At 40.0% G+C, this 22,102-nt stretch overlaps 1 non-coding gene across 1 annotated transcript; it reads left to right on the top strand.

The window, feature by feature from the left end:
* The first annotated feature begins 9,982 nt into the window (after nt 1-9,982).
* Nucleotides 9,983-10,086, top strand: LOC130951658 (small nucleolar RNA R71). The gene has a single exon (XR_009074060.1). It is a non-coding gene; the product is annotated as a small nucleolar RNA R71 (small nucleolar RNA).
* Nucleotides 10,087-22,102: the final 12,016 nt, after the last annotated feature.

Below are 22,102 nucleotides of genomic sequence, written 5' to 3'. Positions count from 1 at the left end.
TGAAACACTAGAATTCATTCTTAAGAACTCTGAAGAAAAAATACCTAATCTAAGCAACAAGATGAACCGTCAGTTGTCCATACTCGAAAAAATCCCCGTCAACGGCGCCAAAAACTTGGTGCACGAAATTGTGATCCATTCTTTTCACAACTCAAACAGTCCCCGGTAATGGCTCCAAAAACTTGGAGCTCAATACCATGGTCTAAACATAATTTCACAACTTCGCACAACTAACCAGCAAGTGCACTGGGTCGTCTAAGTAGTAAACCTTACGCGAGTAAGGGTCGATCCCACGGAGATTGTTGGTATGAAGCAAGCTATGGTCATCTTGTAAATCTTAGTCAGGCAGATTCAAATGGTTATGAATGATATATGAATAAAACATAAGATAAAGATATGGATACTTATGTAATTCATTGGTGAGAATTTCAGATAAGCGAATGGAGATGCTTTGTCCCTTCCGTCTCTCTGCTTTTCTACTGTCTTCATCCAATCCTTCTTACTCCTTTCCATGGCAAGCTGTATGTTGGGCATCACCGTTGTCAGTGGCTACAGTCCCGTCCTCTCAGTGAAAATGTTCAACGCACCCTGTCACGGCACGGCTAATCATCTGTCGGTTCTCAATCAGGTTGGAATAGAATCCATTGATTCTTTTGCGTCTGTCACTAACGCCCAGCCTTCAGGAGTTTGAAGCTCGTCACAGTCATTCAATCATTGAATCCTACTCAGAATACCACAGACAAGGTTTAGACCTTCCGGATTCTCTTGAATGCCGCCATCAATTCTAGCTTATACCACGAAGATTCCGATTAAGGAATCCAAGAGATAAACATTCAAGCCTTGTTTGCTTGTAGAACGGGAGTGGTTGTTACGCACGCGTTCATAAGTGAGAATGATGATGAGCGTCACATAATCATCACATTCATCAAGTTCTTGAGTGCGAATGAATATCTTAGAATAAGAACAAGCTGAATTGAATAGAAAAACAATAGTAATTGCATTAATACTCGAAGTACAGCAGAGCTCCACACCTTAATCTATGGTGTGTAGAAACTCCACCGTTGAAAATACATAAGAACAAAAGTGATCATTGGCTTCGGCCCCAGAGAGGGAACCAGAAAAACCAAGATGAAAATACAATAGTAAAAGGTCCTATTTGTAGAGAACTAGTAGCCTAGGGTTTACAGAAATGAGTAAATGACATAAAAATCCACTTCCGGGCCCACTTGGTGTGTGCTTGGGCTGAGCATTGAAGCATTTTCATGTAGAGACTTCTCTTGGAGTTAAACGCCAGCTTTTATGCCAGTTTGGGCGTTTAACTCCCATTCTTGTGCCAGTTCCGGCGTTTAACGCTGGGCAGTTTTGAGCTGATTTGGAGCGCCAGTTTGGGCCATCAAATCTCGGGCAAAGTATAAACTATTAAAGATTGCTGGAAAGCCCAGGATGTCTACTTTCCAACGCCGTTGAGAGCGCGCCAATTGGGCTTCTGTAGCTCCAGAAAATCCACTTCGAGTGCAGGGAGGTCAGAATCCAACAGCATCTGCAGTCCTTTTCAGTCTCTGAATCAGATTTTTGCTCAGGTCCCTAAATTTCAGCCAGAAAATACCTGAAATCACAGAAAAACACACAAACTTATAGTAAAATCCAGAAAAGTGAATTTTAACTAAAAACTAATAAAAATATAATAAAAACTAACTAAAACATACTAAAAATAATGCCAAAAAGCGTATAAATTATCCGCTCATCAGTAGTAAATGAAAGCTTTCTTGATGAACAATTGATGATGATTCGAGTAGTCCCTTGGTTCGCAGACATAGCTAACTTCAACGCTATTGGGGAGCTACCAACTAACATCAATAAGCCCATGAAGAGGAAGCTAATCAAGGATGCCAAACACTACATCTGGGATGACCCCTATTTTTTCAAAAAGTGTACTGATGGTGTCCTAAGAAGGTGTATATCCCATGAAGAAGGGCAGGAAGTGTTATGGCAGTGCCATGGATCAGCATATGGAGGTCACTTCAGTGGAGAAAGGACAGCAGCAGAAGTGCTCCAATCCGGATTTTACTGGCCAACAGTGTTTAAGGATGCCAAGGAAATGGTGTCAAGGTGTGATGAATGTCAAAGAGCTGGTAATCTAACCAAGAGGAATGAGATGCCACAGCAATACATACTAGAGCTGGAACTATTTGACGTATGGGGGATAGATTTCATGGGACCCTTCCCAACCTCCTACTCAAATAGCTACATATTAGTGGCTGTTGATTATGTTTCAAGATGGAAAGAGGCCATAGCTACTGCAACAAATGACAACAAGGTTGTGATAAGCTTCTTGAGAAGGAATATCTTCAGCAAATTTGGAGTTTCCAGAGCTCTCATTAGTGATAGAGGGTCACACTTCTGCAACAAATAACTAGAAGCACGCCTTCTCAGATATGGAGTCAAACACAAAGTGGCAACCCCATACCGCCCACAGACCAACGGGCAAGCTGAGATCTCCAACAAAGAACTAAAATGAATCCTTGAAAAAACTGTTGGAAGCTCAGTAAAGGACTGGTCTAGGAAGCTAGACGATGCTCTATAGGCCTACAGGACATCCTTAGAGACCCCCATTGGGATGTCACCATACCAACTAGTATTTAGCAAGGCTTGCCACTTGCTAGTTGAACTAGAGCATAGAGTCTTCTGGGCTCTAAAACTACTAAATTTTGATGAGCAAGCTGATGAGGAAAAGAGATTGATGCAACTCAATGAACTGGAAGAGTTTAAAATCAAGCATATGAGAATGCAAAAATCTACAAAGAGAATACAAAAAGGTGGCATGACCAAAAGATAGTAAGAAAAAAGGAGTTCACTGAAGGATAGAAGGTGTTACTCTACAACTCAAGACTCAAGTTCTTCCCTGGAAAATTTAAGTCTCGATGGTCAGGACCTTTCACCATACTTAAAGTGTTTCCCTATGGTCATGTGGAGCTCATGAAGGACAAGACTCAGAGAACTTTTTCTGTCAATGTCCATAGACTCAAACACTACTTGGGAGGCTCCTTGGAGGAGCAGAGAGTGAGCTACAAGCTCAGCTAAAGATGAAGGAATGTCAAGCTAATGACAATAAAGAAGCGCTAGTTGGGAGGCACCCCAACACTTTATCCTTTTTTATTTAATTGCTTTTCTTAGAAGTAGTTTAAATTCTGTTGCTTTAGATAGTTTAATTTTCAGTAATTAGGATTAGTTGCAACTGTAGATTAGGAAGTTTGATATTAGCTTTGATAGTTAGATTTTCTTTACACTCTCTTATTTCTTTCTATTTGGGAGTTGCAACTTGATGAATGCATAACTAATGATAAGTGAATGGGCTGAGAACTAGCTAAAGTGTTAAGTTTGGTGTGGCCTCTCACCCACTTAATCTAGGCTTACAAATAATTAACAGTTTGATTTTGAAGAGTAAGCCCAGAAATTAAGTCTGGTGTGGCCACCACCAATGAGCACATAGTAGCCCAAGTCACCAAATTTGAAAGCACTTAATGCTTTGGGTAAGAACATGAACGTGATTTAATGAGTTCAGAGGAGTTGGATTCAAAAGAAAATGAAAAGATTGATGTTATTCCACTCTTATGAACACATTAAATACACAATGATGAAACCAATTTATTAAGATGCCAAAGAATTAAGTTTGGTGTCCCAAGGGACACCCATCGGTTGCAATCTAATTTATTCTTGGTGAGAAGGAATGTGAAGTGTAAAAGTGGATCTAAAACTGACTGCTTAACCCCTTCTTTAGTACTTCTTGGGGGTATTTATACTACTCCTAGTAAAATAAAAATATTACAAAAGTGAAAAGGGAAAATTACATGTTGGAGGGAAAAGAAAACACTCAATAAGCGTGACTTTTTAGCTGGCGTGTCACGTGCCCTTCATTTCTAGCTTGGCTAAGCTCCTCTGGAAAGTTGTACTAGCATGGCACGCCCAGGGTCTGGCATGCCACGCCCCTTTGTGAGTGAGTGATTCCTCTGTTTGGCGTGCCACGCCACGAACTCAAGTGGCACGCCCCAATACTTCTTTGCCCTCTGAATGACTCTAGCGTGCCACACCTGGTTGCTCAAGTGGCACGCCTAAGTGAAGAATGGTGAATGACGTGCCATGCCTTCTGAAAACTTGTACCAGCGTGCCACGCCTAAAGGCTGGCATGCCACACCCATAATCTTGCCTAGATTCCAGTTGTTGGCGTGCCACGCCTCAGCTTTAAGTGGCACGCCATAGTGAGATGCTTGGGTTGGCGTGCCACGCCTTCGATACCAAGTGGCACGCCCAAGTGAGATTGAGAGGTTGGCGTGCCACGTCTTTGACTTCAAGTGGCACGCCCAGTCTTTAGTTGCCTTCAGCTCATTCTCTGGATTATTGTACCAGCATGCCACGCCATGATGCTCAAGTAGCACGCCCATGCATTTGTGCACTCTTCAAGCTTGGCGTGCCACGCCTAGGTTCTCAAGTGGCACGCCCAAGTGACTTCTTGGAGCTGGCGTGCCACGCCTTCGACACCAAGTGGCACGCCATAGTGGAGGTTCTTCTTGAGATGGTGAGTTGGCGTGCCACGCCCCTTTGCTCAAGTGGCACACCCATAGTAGTTGATGGGTCAGGCGTGTGGTGCACGAAATTGTGATCAATACTTTTCAAAACATAAACAATCCCTAGTAATGGCTCCAAAGACTTGGTGCTCAATACCATGGCATAAACACAACTTCGCACAACTAACCAGCAAGTGCACTGGGTCGTCCAAGTAATAAACCTTACGCGAGTAAGGGTCGATCCCACGGAGATTGGTGGTATGAAGCAAGCTATGGTCATCTTGTAAATCTCAGTCAGGCAGACTCAATTGGGTATAGATGATGAACGAAAATAACATAAAGGATAAAGATAGAGATACTTATGTATATCATTGGTGTAAGAGCTTCAGACAAGCGTATGAAGATGCCTTCCCTTCCGTCTCTCTGCTTTCCTACTGCCTTCATCCAATCCTTCTTACTCCTTTCCATGGCAAGCTCGTGTAGGGTTTCACCGTTGTCAGTGGCTACCTCCCATCCTCGCAGTGAAAGCTAATGCTCACGCACTCTGTCACAGTATGGCCAATCACCGGTTCGGTTCCCTCCCCTGCCGGAATAGAATCCCTCTTTTGCGTCTGTCACTAACGCCCAGCAGGTTACAAGTTTGAAGCACGTCACAGTCATTCAATCATTGAATCCTACTCAGAATACCACAGACAAGGTTAGACCTTCCGGATTCTCTTGAATGCCGCTATCAGTTCTTGCCTATACCACGAAGATTCCGGTTAAAGAATCCAAGAGATATTCACTAAGCCTCAGATGCTTGTAGAACAAGAATGGTTGTCAGTCACCTTGTTCATAGGTGAGAATGATGATGAGTGTCAATCATCACCTTCATCAGATTGAAGAACAAGTGATATCTTGAACAAAGAACAAGCGGAATTGAATAGAAGAACAATAGTAATTGCATTAATACTCGAGGTACAGCAGAGCTCCACACCTTAATCTATGGTGTGTAGAAACTCCACCGTTGAAAATACATAAGAACAAGAGTGATCATTGGTTTCGGCCCCAGAGAGGGAACCAGAAGAACCAAGATAAAAATACAATAGTAAAAGGTCCTACTTATAGAAAACTAGTAGCCTAAGGTGTACAAAGATGAGTAAATGACATAAAAATCCACTTCCGGGCCCACTTGGTGTGTGCTTGGGCTGAGCAATGAAGCATTTTCGTGTAGAGACTCTTCTTGGAGTTAAACGCCAGCTTTTATGCCAGTTTGGGCGTTTAACTCCCATTTAGGTGCCAGTTCCGGCGTTTAACGCTGGTTTTTCTTGAGGTGACTTTGGACGCCGGTTTGGGCCATTAAATCTTGGGCAAAGTATGGACTATCATATATTGCTGGAAAGCCCAGGATGTCTACTTTCTAACGCCGTTGAGAGCGCGCCAATTGGGCTTCTGTAGCTCCAGAAAATCCACTTCGAGTGCAGGGAGGTCAGAATCCAACAGCATCTGCAGTCCTTTTGAGTCTCTGGATCAGATTTTGGCTCAGATCCCTCAATTTCAGCCAGAAAATACCTGAAATCACAGAAAAATACACAAACTCATAGTAAAGTCCAGAAAAGTGAATTTTAACTAAAAACTAATAAAAATATACTAAGAACTCAACTAAAACTACCAAAAACATACTAAAAACAATGCCAAAAAGCGTATAAATTATCCGCTCATCACAACACCAAACTTAAATTGTTGCTTGTCCCCAAGCAACTGAAAATCAAATAAGATAAAAAGAAGAGAATATACTATAGACTCCAAATTATCAATGAAACTAAGCTCCAAATTAGATGAGCGGGACTAGTAGCTTTTTGCCTCCGAACAGTTTTGGCATCTCACTTTATCCTTTGAAATTCAGAATGATTGGCTTCTTTAGGAACTCAGAATCCAGATAGTGTTATTGATTCTCCTAGTTAAGTATGATGATTCTTGAACACAGCTACTTTATGAGTCTTGGCCGTGGCCCAAAGCACTCTGTCTTCCAGTATTACCACCGGATACATATATGCCACAGACACATAATTGGGTGAACCTTTTCAGATTGTGACTCAGCTTTGCTAGAGTCCCCAATTAGAGGTGTCCAGGGTTCTTAAGCACACTCTTTTTGCCTTGGATCACAACTTTATTTCTTTCTTTTTCTTTCTTTTTCTTTTTCTCTTTTTTTTTTCGTTTTTCTCCTTCTTTTTTTTCTTTTTTTTTGTATTCACTGCTTTTTCTTGCTTCAAGAATCATTTTAATGATTTTTCAGATCCTTAGTAACATGTCTCCTTTTTCATCATTCTTTCAAGAGCCAACAATTTTAACATTCATGAACCACAAATTCAAAAGACATATGCACTGTTCAAGCATACATTCAGAAAACAAAAAGTATTGTCACCACATCAAACTAATTAAGCTAGTTTTAAAGATGAATTTAAAATCCTGTACTTCTTATTCTTTTGTAATAAAACAGTTTTCATTTAAGAAAGGTGATGGATTCATATTCATAGCTTTAAGGCATAGACACTAAGACACTAATGATCATAAGACACAAACATAGACAAACATAAGCATGAAAATTTCGAAAAACAGAAAAACAAAGAACAAGGAGATTAAAGAACGGGTCCACCTTAGTGATGGCGGCTTGTTCTTCCTCTTGAAGTTCTTATGGAGTTCTTTGAGCTCCTCAATGTCTCTTCCTTGTCTTTGTTGCTCCTCTCTCATGATTCTTTGATCTTCTCTAATGATGATGGAGTGTTCTTGATGCTCCACCCTTAGTTGTCCCACATTGGAACTCAACTCTCCTAGGGAGGTGTTAATTTGCTCCCAATAGTCTTGTGGAGAAAAGTGCATCCCTTGAGGTATCTCAGGGATCTCTTGATGAGAGGGGTCTCTTGTTTGCTCCATCCTTTTCTTAGTGATGGGCTTGAGGTCGTGCCTTCTCAGTTGAACCGGCTTTGGATGCCATAAATGGTTATGGAAAAACAAAAAGCAATGCTTTTACCACACCAAACTTAAGAGGTTTGCTCGTCCTCGAGCAGAAGAAGAAAGAAGAGAGTAGAAGAAGAAGAAATGAGGAAGAAGGGAATGGCTTTGTGTTTCGGCCATTAGGGGAAGAAGTAGTGTTTAGGGTGTGTGAAAATGAAGGAGTGATGATGATAGTGGGATTTGATAGGTAAAGGGTTTTTGGGGAAGAGGTAATGAGGTGATTGGTGAATGGGGGGAGAAGAGAGAGAGTGGTTGTGGGGTTGGTGGGGGTCCTGTGGGGTCCACAGATCCTGAGGTGTCAAGGAAAAGTCATCCCTGCACCAATTGGCATCAAAATCCACGTTTTGAGCCATTTCTGGCGTTAAACGCCGGGCTGGTGCTCATTCCTGGCGTTTAACGCCAGGTTCTTGCCCTTTTCTGGCGTTTAACGCCAGTCTGGTGCCCCTTTCTGGCGTTAAACGCCCAGAATGGTGCCAGACTGGGCGTTAAACGCCCAACTGCTAGGCTTACTGGCGTTTGAACGCCAGCAACATCTCCCTCCAGGGTGTGCTGTTTTTCTTCCTGTTTTTCATTCTGTTTTTGCTTTTTCAATGGATTTTGTGACTTCTTATGATCATCAACCTACAAAAAACATAAAATAACAAAGGAAAATATATAAAATATAATCATTGGGTTGCCTCCCAACAAGCGCTTCTTTATTGTCAGTAGCTTGACAGAGGGCTCTCATGGAGCCTCACAGATACTTAGAGCAATGTTGGAATCTCCCAACACCAAACTTAGAGTTTGAATGTGGGGGTTCAACACCAAACTTAGAGTTTGGTTGTGGCCTCCCAACACCAAACTTAGAGTTTGACTGTGGGGGCTCTTCTTGACTCTGATTTGAGAGAAGCTCTTCATGCTTCATCTCTATGGTGACAGAGGGATATCCTTGAGCCTTAAACACAAGGGATTCTCCATTCACTTGAATGATTAGTTCACCTCCATCAACATCAATCACAGCCTTTGCTGTGGCTAGGAAGGGTCTGCGAAGGATGATGGTTTCATCCATGCACTTCCCAGTCTCTAGGACTATGAAATCAGTAGGGATGTAATGGTCTTCAATCTTAACCAAAACATTCTCTACAAGTCCATTAGCTTGTTTTCTTGAGTTGTCTGCCATCTCTAGTGAGATTTTTGCAGCTTGTACCTCAAAGATCCTTAGCTTCTCCATTACTGAGAGAGGCATGAGGTTCACACTTGACCCTAAGTCACACAGAGCCTTCTTGAAGGTCATGGTGCCTATGGTACAAGGTATGGAAAACTTCCCAGGATCTTGTCTCTTGTGAGGTAATTTCTGCCTAGACAAGTTATCCAGTTCTTTGGTGAGCAAAGGAGGTTCATCCTCCCAAGTCTCATTTCCAAATAACTTGTCATTTAGCTTCATGATTGCTCCAAGGTATTTAGCAATTTGCTCTTCAGTGACATACTCATCCTCTTCAGAGGACGAATACTCATCAGAGCTCATGAAAGGCAGAAGTAAGTCCAATGGAATCTCTATGGTCTCATTTTGAGCCTCAGATTCCCACGGTTCCTTATTGGGGAACTCAGAAGAGGTTGGTACACGCCCATTGAGGTCTTCCTCAGTAGCGTCCACCTCCTCTCTTTCCTCTCTATATTCGGCCATGGTTATGGCTTTGCACTCTCCTTTTGGATTTTCTTCTGTGTTGCTTGGGAGAGTACTAGGAGGGAGTTCAGTAATTTTCTTGCTCAGCTGACCCACTTGTCCTTCCAAATTCCTAATGGAGGACCTTGTTTCATTCATGAAACTTTGAGTGGTCTTTATTAGATCAGAGACCATTGTTGCTAAGTCAGAGGTATTCTGCTTAGAACTCTCTGTCTGTTGCTGAGAAGATGATGGAAAAGTTTTGCCATTGCTAAACCTGTTTCTTCCACCATTATTGTTGTTAAAACCTTGTTGAGGTCTCTCTTGATTCTTCCATGAGAGATTTGGGTGATTTCTCCATGAAGAATTATAGGTGTTACCATAGGGTTCTCCTAGGTAATTCACCTCCTCCATTGAAGGATTCTCAGGATCATAAGCTTCTTCCTCAGATGAAGCTTCCTTAGTACTGCCAGGTGTATTTTGCATTCCAGACAAACTCTGAGAAATCAAATTGACTTGTTGAGTCAATATCTTGTTCTGAGCCAGTATGGCATTCAGAGTGTCAATCTCAAGAACTCCTTTCTTCTGACTAGTCCCATTGTTCACAGAATTCCTTTCAGAAGTGTACATAAATTGGTTATTTGCAACCATCTCAATTAGCTCTTGAGCCTCTGTAGGCGTCTTCTTCAGATGAAGAGATCCTCCAGCAGAGCTATCCAAAGACATCTTGGACAGTTCAGAGAGGCCATCATAGAAAATACCTATGATGCTCCATTCAGAAAGCATGTCAGATGGACATTTTCTGATTAATTGTTTGTATCTTTCCCAAGCTTCATAGAGGGATTCTCCATCCTTCTGTCTGAAGGTTTGGACTTCCACTCTGAGCTTACTCCATCTTTGTGGTGGAAAGAACTTTGCCAAGAAGGCATTGACTAGCTTTTCCCAAGAGTCCAGGCTTTCTTTAGGTTGAGAGTCCAACCATATTCTAGCTCTGTCTCTTACAGCAAAAGGGAATAGCATCAGTCTATAGACCTCAGGGTCAACCCCATTAGTCTTGACTGTGTCACAGATTTGCAAGAATTCAGCTAAGAACTGATGAGGATCTTCCATTGGAAGTCCATGGAACTTGCAATTCTGTTGCATTAGAGAAACTAATTGAGGCTTAAGCTCAAAGTTGTTTGCTCCAATGGCAGGGATAGAGATGCTTCTCCCATAAAAATCAGGAGTAGGTGCAGTAAAGTCACCCAGCACCTTCCTTGCATTGTTTGCATTATTGTTGTTTTCGGCTGCCATGTCTTCTTCTTCTTTGAAGAATTCGGTCAGGTCCTCTAAAGAGAGTTGTGCTTTGGCTTCTCTTAGCTTTCTCTTCAAGGTCCTTTCGGGTTCAGGGTCAGCTTCAACAAGAATGCCTTTGTCTCTGCTCCTGCTCATATGAAAGAGAAGAGAACAAGAAAATGTGGAATCCTCTATGTCACAGTATAGAGATTCCTTGAGGTGTCAGAGGAAAAGAGAAATAGAAAGAAGAAGGAGAAGAAGAATTCGAACTTTACTTAGATAAGGTTCGAATTGTGCATTGAGAAGGAGTGGTACTCCATAAATAGAAGGATGTGAGAAGGAGGGAAGAAGATTTTCGAAAATTAATTAAAATATTTTGAAAACATTTTTGAAAAACACTAATTGATTTTCGAAAATAAAAGTGGAAAAGAAATCAAGTGATTTTTGAAAAAGATTTTTAAATTAGAAATCAAAAAGACTTGATTTAAAACTATTTTGAAAAAGATGTGGTTAAGAAGATATGATTGAAAAGTTATGGTTTTAAAAAGATTTGATTTGAAAACAATTTTAAAAGATATGATTTGAAAACACTTTTAAAAAGATTTGATTTGAAAAATTAATGACTTGCCTAACAAGAAAAGATATGATTCAAACATAAAACCTTCCTCAACAGAAAAGGCAAAAAATGTTCAATCAAATCATTAATTGTTAGTAAGTATCTTTGAAAAAGGAAAGAAATTAATTTTGAAAACATTTGATTGAAAAGATTTGATTTGAAAAAGATTTGATTTTGAAAAACTTTGAAAACTTGAAAAAAAATTTGATTTGAAAAACAAAATCTTCCCCCTAGCACCATCCTGGCGTTAAACGCCCAGAATGGTATCCATTCTGGCGTTTAACGCCCAAAATGCACCCTTTTTGGGCGTTAAACGCCCAACCAGGTACCCTGGATGGCGTTTAAACGCCAGTTTGCCTTCTTCACTGGGCATTTTCGAATGCCCAGCTTTTTCTGTATAATTCCTCTGCAGTATGTTCTGAATCTTCAATTCTTTGTATGATTGACTTGAAAAGACACAAATTAAAAATATTTTTGGATTTTTAATAATCAAAATGCAACAAGAATCAAATAACAATGCATGCAAGACACCAAACTTAGCAGTTTGTAAACTACTGACACTACATGAGACACATAAACACTCAAGTCAAAAGAATTCAAAGATCAGAGTAAGAAATCATCAAGAATTACTTGAAGATCCTTAAGACACATGAATGAATGTATGCAATTGACACCAAACTTAAGATGAGACACTAGACTCAAGCAAGAAACATCAAATATTTTTGGTTTTTATGGTTTTTGTGAATTTTTTTTTTTGTGTTTTTCGAAAATTAAGTGAAAACATCAAAATTCTTAATGAGAATTCCAGGAATCAGTGCAATGCTAGTCTAAGACTCCGGTCCAGGAATTAGACATGGCTTCACAGCCAGCCAAGCTTTCAAAGAAAGCTTCGGTCCAAAACACTAGACATGGCCAAAGGCCAGCCAAGCCTTAGCAGATCACTGCTCCAAAAGCAAGATCAACAAGCTCTTGTGATGATAAGTTGAAACCTCGGTCCAATGAAATTAGACATGGCTTTACAGCCAGCCAGATTTCAGCAAATCATCATGAAACTCTAGAATTCATCTTCAAGAATTTCGAAAAAAATAAATGCCTAATCTAAGCAACAAGATGAACCGTCAGTTGTCCATACACAAGAACAATCCCCGGCAACGGCGCCAAAAACTTGGTGCACGAAATTGTGATCAATACTTTTCAAAACATAAACAATCCCTAGTAATGGCTCCAAAGACTTGGTGCTCAATACCATGGCATAAACACAACTTCGCACAACTAACCAGCAAGTGCACTGGGTCGTCCAAGTAATAAACCTTACGCGAGTAAGGGTCGATCCCACGGAGATTGGTGGTATGAAGCAAGCTATGGTCATCTTGTAAATCTCAGTCAAGCAGACTCAATTGGGTATAGATGATGAACGAAAATAACATAAAGGATAAAGATAGAGATACTTATGTATATCATTGGTGTAAGAGCTTCAGACAAGCATATGAAGATGCCTTCCCTTCCGTCTCTCTGCTTTCCTACTGCCTTCATCCAATCCTTCTTACTCCTTTCCATGGCAAGCTCGTGTAGGGTTTCACCGTTGTCAGTGGCTACCTCCCATCCTCGTAGTGAAAGCTAATGCTCACGCACTCTGTCACAGTACGGCCAATCACCGGTTCGGTTCCCTCCCCTGCCGGAATAGAATCCCTCTTTTGCGTCTGTCACTAACGCCCAGCAGGTTACAAGTTTGAAGCACGTCACAGTCATTCAATCATTGAATCCTACTCAGAATACCACAGACAAGGTTAGACCTTCCGGATTCTCTTGAATGCCGCCATCAGTTCTTGCCTATACCACGAAGATTCCGGTTAAAGAATCCAAGAGATATTCACTAAGCCTCAGATGCTTGTAGAACAAGAATGGTTGTCAGTCACCTTGTTCATAGGTGAGAATGATGATGAGTGTCAATCATCACCTTCATCAGATTGAAGAACAAGTGATATCTTGAACAAAGAACAAGCGGAATTGAATAGAAGAACAATAGTAATTGCATTAATACTCGAGGTACAGCAGAGCTCCACACCTTAATCTATGGTGTGTAGAAACTCCACCGTTGAAAATACATAAGAACAAGAGTGATCATTGGTTTCGGCCCCAGAGAGGGAACCAGAAGAACCAAGATAAAAATACAATAGTAAAAGGTCCTACTTATAGAAAACTAGTAGCCTAAGGTGTACAAAGATGAGTAAATGACATAAAAATCCACTTCCGGGCCCACTTGGTGTGTTCTTGGGCTGAGCAATGAAGCATTTTCGTGTAGAGACTCTTCTTGGAGTTAAACGCCAGCTTTTATGCCAGTTTGGGCGTTTAACTCCCATTTAGGTGCCAGTTCCGGCGTTTAACGCTGGTTTTTCTTGAGGTGACTTTGGACGCCGGTTTGGGCCATCAAATCTTAGGCAAAGTATGGACTATCATATATTGCTGGAAAGCCCAGGATGTCTACTTTCTAACGCCGTTGAGAGCGCGCCAATTGGGCTTCTGTAGCTCCAGAAAATCCACTTCGAGTGCAGGGAGGTCAGAATCCAACAGCATCTGCAGTCCTTTTGAGTCTCTGGATCAGATTTTGGCTCAGATCCCTCAATTTCAGCCAGAAAATACCTGAAATCACAGAAAAACACACAAACTCATAGTAAAGTCCAGAAAAGTGAATTTTAACTAAAAACTAATAAAAATATACTAAGAACTCAACTAAAACTACCAAAAACATACTAAAAACAATGCCAAAAAGCGTATAAATTATCCGCTCATCAGCGTGCCACGCCCAACCTAGCGTGCCACGCCCAACCTGGCGTGCCACGCCCCTTTTGTATCCTCCATTTTACTCTCTGGAATTTCGTACTAGCGTGCCACACCCAGTCCCTGGCGTGCCATGCCCATATGCATGCTTGGACTTCTTCTCTGAACTTTAGTACTGGCGTGCCATGCCTAGCTTCTGGCGTGCCACCCCAGTGCATTTTTGTGGCGTTTACTCTAAGTGGCATGCCAGTTTCACACGCCCAACTTCTTGTTTGTCTTCTACCCATTTTTGATGCCTTTTTCACCTGAAATTCAGCACAACTCATCTCAAAGTAGTGTACCATAATATGCATCAAATAATGCATGAATTGTACTGATCAAATGAGATTTATGCTCTTTTATGGTCTTCTTTATGCAAGAAAGAAAGGTAGATGATGCAAGTCATCAACAACCTACAAAAGTCCTCATGATATTTGCATTCATGCATCAAATACTAGTTGATTGTTAGATGACTTGCAAATCTTTAAAAAACATGATTAAAGGAGAATTGAGTGATTAAGCCCTAAACACTAAGCGACTAGAGTGTAAACACATCCGGTGAAGGATTCAATCACTCAATTCTATGATTCCATTGCTTATCTTGTATCTTCTTGCAAGTTGTTGAACTTAATTTTGGAAACTTCAAATCAAATCTTTGGACATCAATCATATTGCTATATTTGCTTTCTCTTGGCCCTAAGTTTCTACTTTGGATTGATGGAGATTCTCTTGTTTGTTTTTACCAAACTCAATAGAAACCATATTGTAGATATAGATAGATAGTATTTTGCATAGTTGCATGCATGTAAGTAGTTGCATTAAATAAAATGTTTACCCTTTCATTCTTCTCCTTTGGTTGTGTTTAGCATGAGGACATCCTATTGTTTAAGTGTGGAGGAATTTATGAGTCCATATTTTACAATATATTTTGTTTTGATTTGAGTGGATTTCATCACATAAACCCACATTTATTATTCTAAATAGCATGCTTTTGAGATTTCTTCCTAAATTGTGCTTAATTGTGAAAACATGCTTTTTAGGCCTTAAAATAGCTAAAATTAATTCACTTTAATCCCATTTGGTGCCTTGATGTATTTGTTAAGAGATTTCAGGTTTCCAAGGCAAGTATGGGATGGAAGAAGTGAAGAGAAAAGCATACAAAAGGGAGAAATCATGAAGAAAATAAAGTTTGGAAGCTGCTGGAATAGTCTGTATGCACTGCGTGATGCGTGCGTACGTACAAAGGTGACTGGTGTGGTATTTCTAACCACAGATTAACCGGCAAGTGCACCGGGTCATACCAAGTAATACCTTACGTGAGTAAGGGTCGATCCCACGAGGATTGATGGATCAAGCAACAATAGCGTTTAATAGGATTAGTTAGGCAAGCAGAAAATGGTTTTAAGATATTCTAAGAGCATTAAACAGTACCTTAAAAATTTCAGAAACTAAGCAGCAATGAGTTGGGAATAAAATATTTGAGAAAGTAGTTAAGGTTTCAGAGTTATCTAATTTTAGGATTAACTTTTATTACTAATTAATTTAATCATGCAAGATTTAATTTCATTAATTGCCAATTCCTTAGACCTTCGTAGTCTCCTCTAAAATTCATTAATTGCTAATTCCTTGGTCAATTAATTCTAATTAGAGGGTGATGATCAATTTATAGTTTATATGCCAAAAAAATCCTAATTATCCACAAATAAGGAGATTATATGTCACGTATCTCGTTAAATACAAACAATTAGAAATTCAGTATAATATGTTTTCAAGCTGTTGTTCAAGTAAAGAGCTTTTCCAAGTTTCAAAAGAACTCAATTAGAACATGGGTCATACTTCCGTTCCACCCAATGTTCATAAAATAAAGAACGAAAATAATTATTGAAATATAAATCAAGACATGAATTAAATTAAAAAGATCAAACGAGTCAATCCATGAAAATAGACAGAGCTCCTAACCTTAACACTGAAGGATTAGTTGCTCATGGTTCAGAGAAGAAAAATAAGGGTTCTGGTAACAATGTTTGTCTAAATTACAGAGTTCCTATTTATAACTAATCATAATAAATTTTAAAATATAATTATCTAAAAGTAAAAAAATAATATCTTTTCCTAAAAGATAAGATTTGAATTTAAATTTAAATTAATTATCAAGTCTTCAGCTGATGGGTGGGGACCACTTGATTTGTCCATTCTGCAGCTTCTAATCTGTGTTTTTTGGGTTGGAAACTAGGTCAAAACGCGGCCCAAAATCCACGCCAGTGATTTCTGTAACTTCTGCAAATCGTGCACATCACGCGTACGCGTCAGTCACCCGTACGCGTCGCTGGTCTTCTTCGCAAGTCACGCGAACGCGTCGCTGAGCAAATCTTCAAATCACGCGTACGCGTCGTCATGCATACTTCCAGATCACACGCACGCATCAGGCACGCGTGCGCGTCGCTCATCGCAGCCATCTCCTTTGATTCTTGTGCTGTAGAAACTCCATCAAATTTCGCCGAATGCTTTCTAAAATAAACAGTATTGCACAAAACTCAAAATAGCATCCATAGTGGCTAAAATATAATTAATTCTTAATCAAACTCAACAATTTAAGTGCAAATTCACTAGGAAAAGATAGACAAGATGCTCACGCATCACAACACCAAACTTAAACTGTTGCTTGTCCTCAAGCAACCAAAACTAATATAAGCTTATGATGTGAATTTGCATGAGAATGAGAGTTCGATTAAGCTCGTGTATCTTCTTATAGTGGGGTTTACAACTGCAATCCTAAATAGGTTTGGCATCTCACTCTTCTTTGAATCAGAAGAATGGTAATGTCATTCGGAATTTGAATCCGGATAATATTATGAATTATCTGATCTTTTATATTTCAGTTTAATCCTTGAACATAGCAAAATTTACTTTAATTTATTTTTCTTTGGTGCTTTGCACCTTGAGCCTAGCCGTGACTTTAAATGTTTTGTCTCAAGCTTTACTTGACACAGAAACACCACAAGCACTTAACTGGAGAACTTTCTTTGAGTTCTGATTTTTCTTTTTTTTTTTCAGTTACTCCCAGACAGTGGTGCTCAAAGCCTTTGGCATACTCTTGTTAAATGCACTTGGTTTCGATTCTAAGTGTTCTGTCTCAAGAATTACTTGACACAATCACACCACAAGCATATGACTAGGGAAACAACTCTTTGAGCTTTTAATCATGTCTGACCTCCCTAGTCATTGATGCTCATAGCCTTGGACCTTGCTTTTATTTATTAATTATTATCTATTTTTTTCTTTTGCTGTTTCTTTTGCTTCAAGGAATAAATTTTTGTTTATTTTAGAGAAGTCATAATAATTCTCTAAATTCCTGTTCCTTATACATCAACATCCCTTGATTCAAATTCAAATATGCACTATTCATATCATGCATTCAGAATTACAATTAATACCACCACATTTAAGTGAATAAGACTATTTAAAATTAACTCAATTTCTCATGCAATACATCACTTCTTTTCTTTTCTCTTTAGATTCAAGTTCAGTGAGTGGTACATGAAACATCTTTTCAGTATTAAAGCAATTAAAAGAAAACTAAACTAATCCAAGGATTCTAACTAATAAAGGATCATGCAACAAATAAAGCGAAATAGCAGAGAGCCAGAACATAACATAGAAAAAGAGGGGAGGAATAAAAAATGAAAGGAACTCAACCACCTTAATTATCCTAGTGGTCGCTTTATTCTTCAGGTTGTGCTCCTCCGTGAAGATGATTTGCCTCCCGTTTGTGCTAGAAAACCTATAAGCATAGCGTCAACACCAAATAAAAACAAATAGTGAAAGGAAAGAAAAATATAAAGATAAAAGAATAAGAGAGAATTAGGAGTAGGAGAGAGAGAAAGAAATGTGAAAACTGTGCGGCGAAGGCGACGCATACGCGTACAGTACGCGTATGCTTGGGTCGCAAATTTTCCTTAATGACGCGTTCACGTCAGGCACGCGTCCGCGTGCCATGGGTTTTGTGCGATTCGCGCAAAGCCGGCCGCGCGCACACACAACTCTCTGTTCACATGGCTTGGGAACCAATAATTTCATACGATGCGTTCGCGTCATACACGCGAACGCGTTGAGGACCATTTTTGCAAATGACGTGCACGCGTCATGGATGCGTACGCCTGAGTAAATTTGTGCCTCTATCACGCTTCCTGCCCCAAGGCAGCACAACTCTCTGCCCAAACACTCCTTTACGTCGATTTTGCAAGTCACGCGTACACGTCAATGACGCGCACGCGTGGATAGCGATAAGTGCAAACGACGTGCACGCGTGGGATACGCGTATGCACGGTCATGTTTATGCGCCAAGCATGGGTCCAGCGCCACTCCCGCGTAACTCTCTGTCAAATTTCAATTTTCATGCACACATAATTGACGCATTTGCGTCAACGACGCTTGCGCGTCGTGTGCTTCTCTTTTTTTTTAGCTTGAGGTGTTCGGTTCCTGGAGTAACATAGCTGCATGATCAGAAAATTAGTAAGAACTCAATAAAATAACTAAGAAAACTACTACTACGAAAAATAAAAATAGCTAAGGATACGAAATTATCGGGTTGCCTCCCGACAAGCGCTTCTTTATCGTCACTAGCTTGACGGTCAGCTCCTCTAAGGAGGAGGATCATAGGGGCTCAGCTCTTCACCCCTTACTTTGAACTTCTTTCCTGTGTCTCTATAATGTAGCTCAATATGCTCCAGAGAGAGGATTCTGATTACTGTATAAACCCTTGCTAGATTGCTGGTTAACACCACCTTCATTTCTGGGGAGAAACCTTCAGTGGGGATCTTTTTGTTTCTCCATTCTCTGGGTACTTTCTTCATTTTGGGAACCTCCTCCTTGGTAGATGATGTATTCCCAACACCAAACTTATGTTTGATGTCAGGAGAAATTTTATTGATTGTTGCCAAGGGAGGTTTAAGCTGCAGATTCTGCTGTGTATCATCAGGGGGTTTTTGAAGGGTTGGATCAATAAGCTCAGCATGCATGCACCTCTCTTCTTCACCTGTTGGATGTATATCTTTGAAGAAATGAAATACTAGTTGCTCATTATGCACTCTAAGCACTAATTCACCCACTTCTACATCAATCAGAGCTCTTCCAGTGGCTAGGAATGGTCTTCCTAGAATTATAAAGGCATTCTCATCCTTTCATGTGTCAAGAATCACAAAGTCTGCTGGGAGGAAGAACTTACCCACTTTGACTAGGATATTCTCTACTAATCCGTATGCAGGCTTCATAGATTTATCTGCCATCTGCAATACTATCTTTGTGGGTTGTGCCTCTTGGATTTGCAGCTTCTTCATTACAGATAAAAGCATTAGATTTATGCTTGCCCCCAGATCACATAGGGCTTTTTCAAAGGTTGTGCTCCCAATGGTGCATGGAATTTGAAAGCTCCCTAGATCTGGCATCTTCCTTGGCAAGTTATTCTGAATTATGGCACTGCATTCCTTAGTCAGTACTACTGTCTCATCTCCCTTTAAACACTTTTTCTTTGACAACAGCTCCTTCATAAACTTGACATAGATAGGCATTTGCTCCAAAACCTCAGCAAAAAGAATATTGATTTGTAACTTTTTAAAGATTTCCAAAAACTTTAAAAACTGCTTGTCCTTGGTCGCCTTTTGAAGTCTCTGAGGATACGGCATCTTAGGCTTGTACTCAGGAGCCTTTGGCAGTGTAGGATAAGTGTCAAGAGAGTCTGGGAATGGATTGTCCACACGTTTTGGAGGGGCGTGCTCTACTTCTCCCTTTTTCTCCTCTGGAGCTTCCTTTTCAACTAGCTCTTCATTGGCCTTGGTCTCAGAGCCAGCTACTTTACCACTTCTCAATTGAATAACCTTGCAATCTTCTCCTGGGTTCACCACTGTGTCACTTTGAAATGTACTTGCAGACCTCTCAAGTAATTGCTTGCTCAGTTGGCCCACTAGCACTTCTAAATTTCTAATGGAGGCTCTGGTTTCCTGCATAACTTGTGCTTCTGTACTTGTCACTTGTCCACTTATCACGGTGATAGCCTTGCATTCCTCTCTTGGATTTGGAATTGTGTTACTAAGAAGGCTATTAGTGGTCCTCTGATCAATTTCATTAACTCTGGTGGCTATTTGACCCATTTGAATCTCCAGTTTCTTGATGGACGCTCTGGTTTCCTGTCTAAAACCTGTCAATATTACTTCCAAATCATTGTTCTGTTGGAAACCGCCCTGAAAACTGTTGTTGAAGTTTTGAGGTCTCTGAGGTTGATCCCTCCATCTAAAATTTGGGTGATTCCTCCACCCCTGGTTGTATGTCTTAGAATATGGATCATTGTTGGGATTCCTAGGACCACTCCCCATGTAATTCACCTGTTCAAAAGAAGGTTGATCATAATCATAATTATCATTTTGCACAAAATTACCTGCCATGTCATAGGAGACTTCCTGTGGTGGATTTTGGGTGTTGATAGTTGAGATTTGCATGCCACCCATCTGTTGAGTAAGTAGATTTATTTGCTGAGACATCAGCTTGTTCTGAGTAAGAAGAGCATTAACAACATCTACTTCCAACACGCCTCTCTTCTGAGGGGTTTCAGAATTCACAGAGGTCCTGTTAGATGAGTATAAATATTGGTTGCTTGCAACCAATTTAATCAGCTCAATAGTCTCCTCTGGTGTCTTCTTCTTGTGCAATGAACCTCCTACAGAATTGTCTAAGCACATCTTGGACATTTCCCCCAAACCTTTATAAAAGATATCTAGTTGTGTCCATTTGGAGAACATGTCTGGAGGGCATTGCCTAGTCAGTAGCTTGTATCTCTCCCAAACTTCATACAGAGTTTCACCATCCTTCTGCCTGAAGGTCTGAACCTCCACCCTAAGCTTAGTCAGCTTTTTTGGTGGGAAAAATTTAGTGAGAAACTTAGTAACCACCTTGTTCCAAGTGTCCAAACTCTCCTTGGGTTGGGAATCTAGCCATAGCTTTGCTCTATCCCTTAGAGCAAATGGGAAGAGCATGAGTTTGTACACATCTGGATTTACTCCATTTGTCTTCACGGTATCACAAATTCAGAAAACTTGAAATAAATTGATTTGGGTCTTCGTGGGGAAGACCGTGATACTGACAGTTTTGTTGTACCAGAGTGACCAGTTGAGGCTTCAACTCAAAGTTGTTCGCAGCAATAGGAGGCACCACAATGCTCTTTCCATACAGATCTGCAGTAGGAGCAGAGAAAGAGCCAAGTACTCTCCTTTGTTCATTCCCATTCGGGTTTGCCGCATTGGTATTATCATTATTAATTGGATCCATAGTGGATTCTACAGCCTTGTAAAGTTTTGCATGTTGTAAACGCCGCCTGAAAGTCCTTTCAGGTTCAGGATCAAGGTCTAAGAGATGTTCTTTGTCTCTGTTCCTGCGCATAAACAAGCAGAAAATAAGAAAAGATGGGAATCTCTACGTCAGAGTGCAGAGAATTCCCAGTGAGGTAATCTGTGTAAAGAAAAAAATACTAAATAAAATAAATAAATAAATAGAAAAAAATAATAAATAGGTAACACCAAACTTTATTTCAAAAATAAATAAAAAAATATTGGTGCTATTTATTTATTAAATTTTTTTATTTTATTTTGTTATTTTATTTTATTTTTTATTTACAAAAACCAAGTTATAAAAGAAAAAAGGAAGAAGAATAGAACGAAACAGGGGGAGGGGGTTATAAACGAAAAGGGAAAGAGAAAAAAAAGATAACGTAAACGAAAGGGAAAAGAAAAAAAAATTTAACGTAAAGATAAGAAAAAAAAAGAAAAAATAACGTAAGAAAAAAGAAAAGCAAAATAAAAATTAATAATAATAGAAAAAATATAATAAAAAAATTATCTAATCTAAGCAATCAAACAACGAATAGTTGTTAATCACAGTCAATCCCCGGCAACGGCGCCAAAAACTTAGTGCGGTATTTCTAACCACAGATTAACCGGCAAGTGCACCGGGTCGTACCAAGTAATACCTTACGTGAGTAAGGGTCGATCCCACGAGGATTGATGAATCAAGCAACAATAGCGTTTGATAGGATTAGTTAGGCAAGCAGAAAATGGTTTTGAGATATTCTAAGAGCATTAAACAGTACTTTAAAAATTTCAGAAAGTAAGCAGCAATGAGTTAGGAATAAAATATTTGAGAAAGCAGTTA

This window comes from Arachis stenosperma, chromosome 1 (genome assembly GCF_014773155.1).
Source record: "Arachis stenosperma cultivar V10309 chromosome 1, arast.V10309.gnm1.PFL2, whole genome shotgun sequence".
In the NCBI taxonomy this organism is placed as follows: Eukaryota; Viridiplantae; Streptophyta; class Magnoliopsida; order Fabales; family Fabaceae; genus Arachis; species Arachis stenosperma.
The sequence above is the reverse complement of the archived record's forward strand: the minus strand, read 5'-3'. Positions and strand labels throughout refer to the sequence as shown.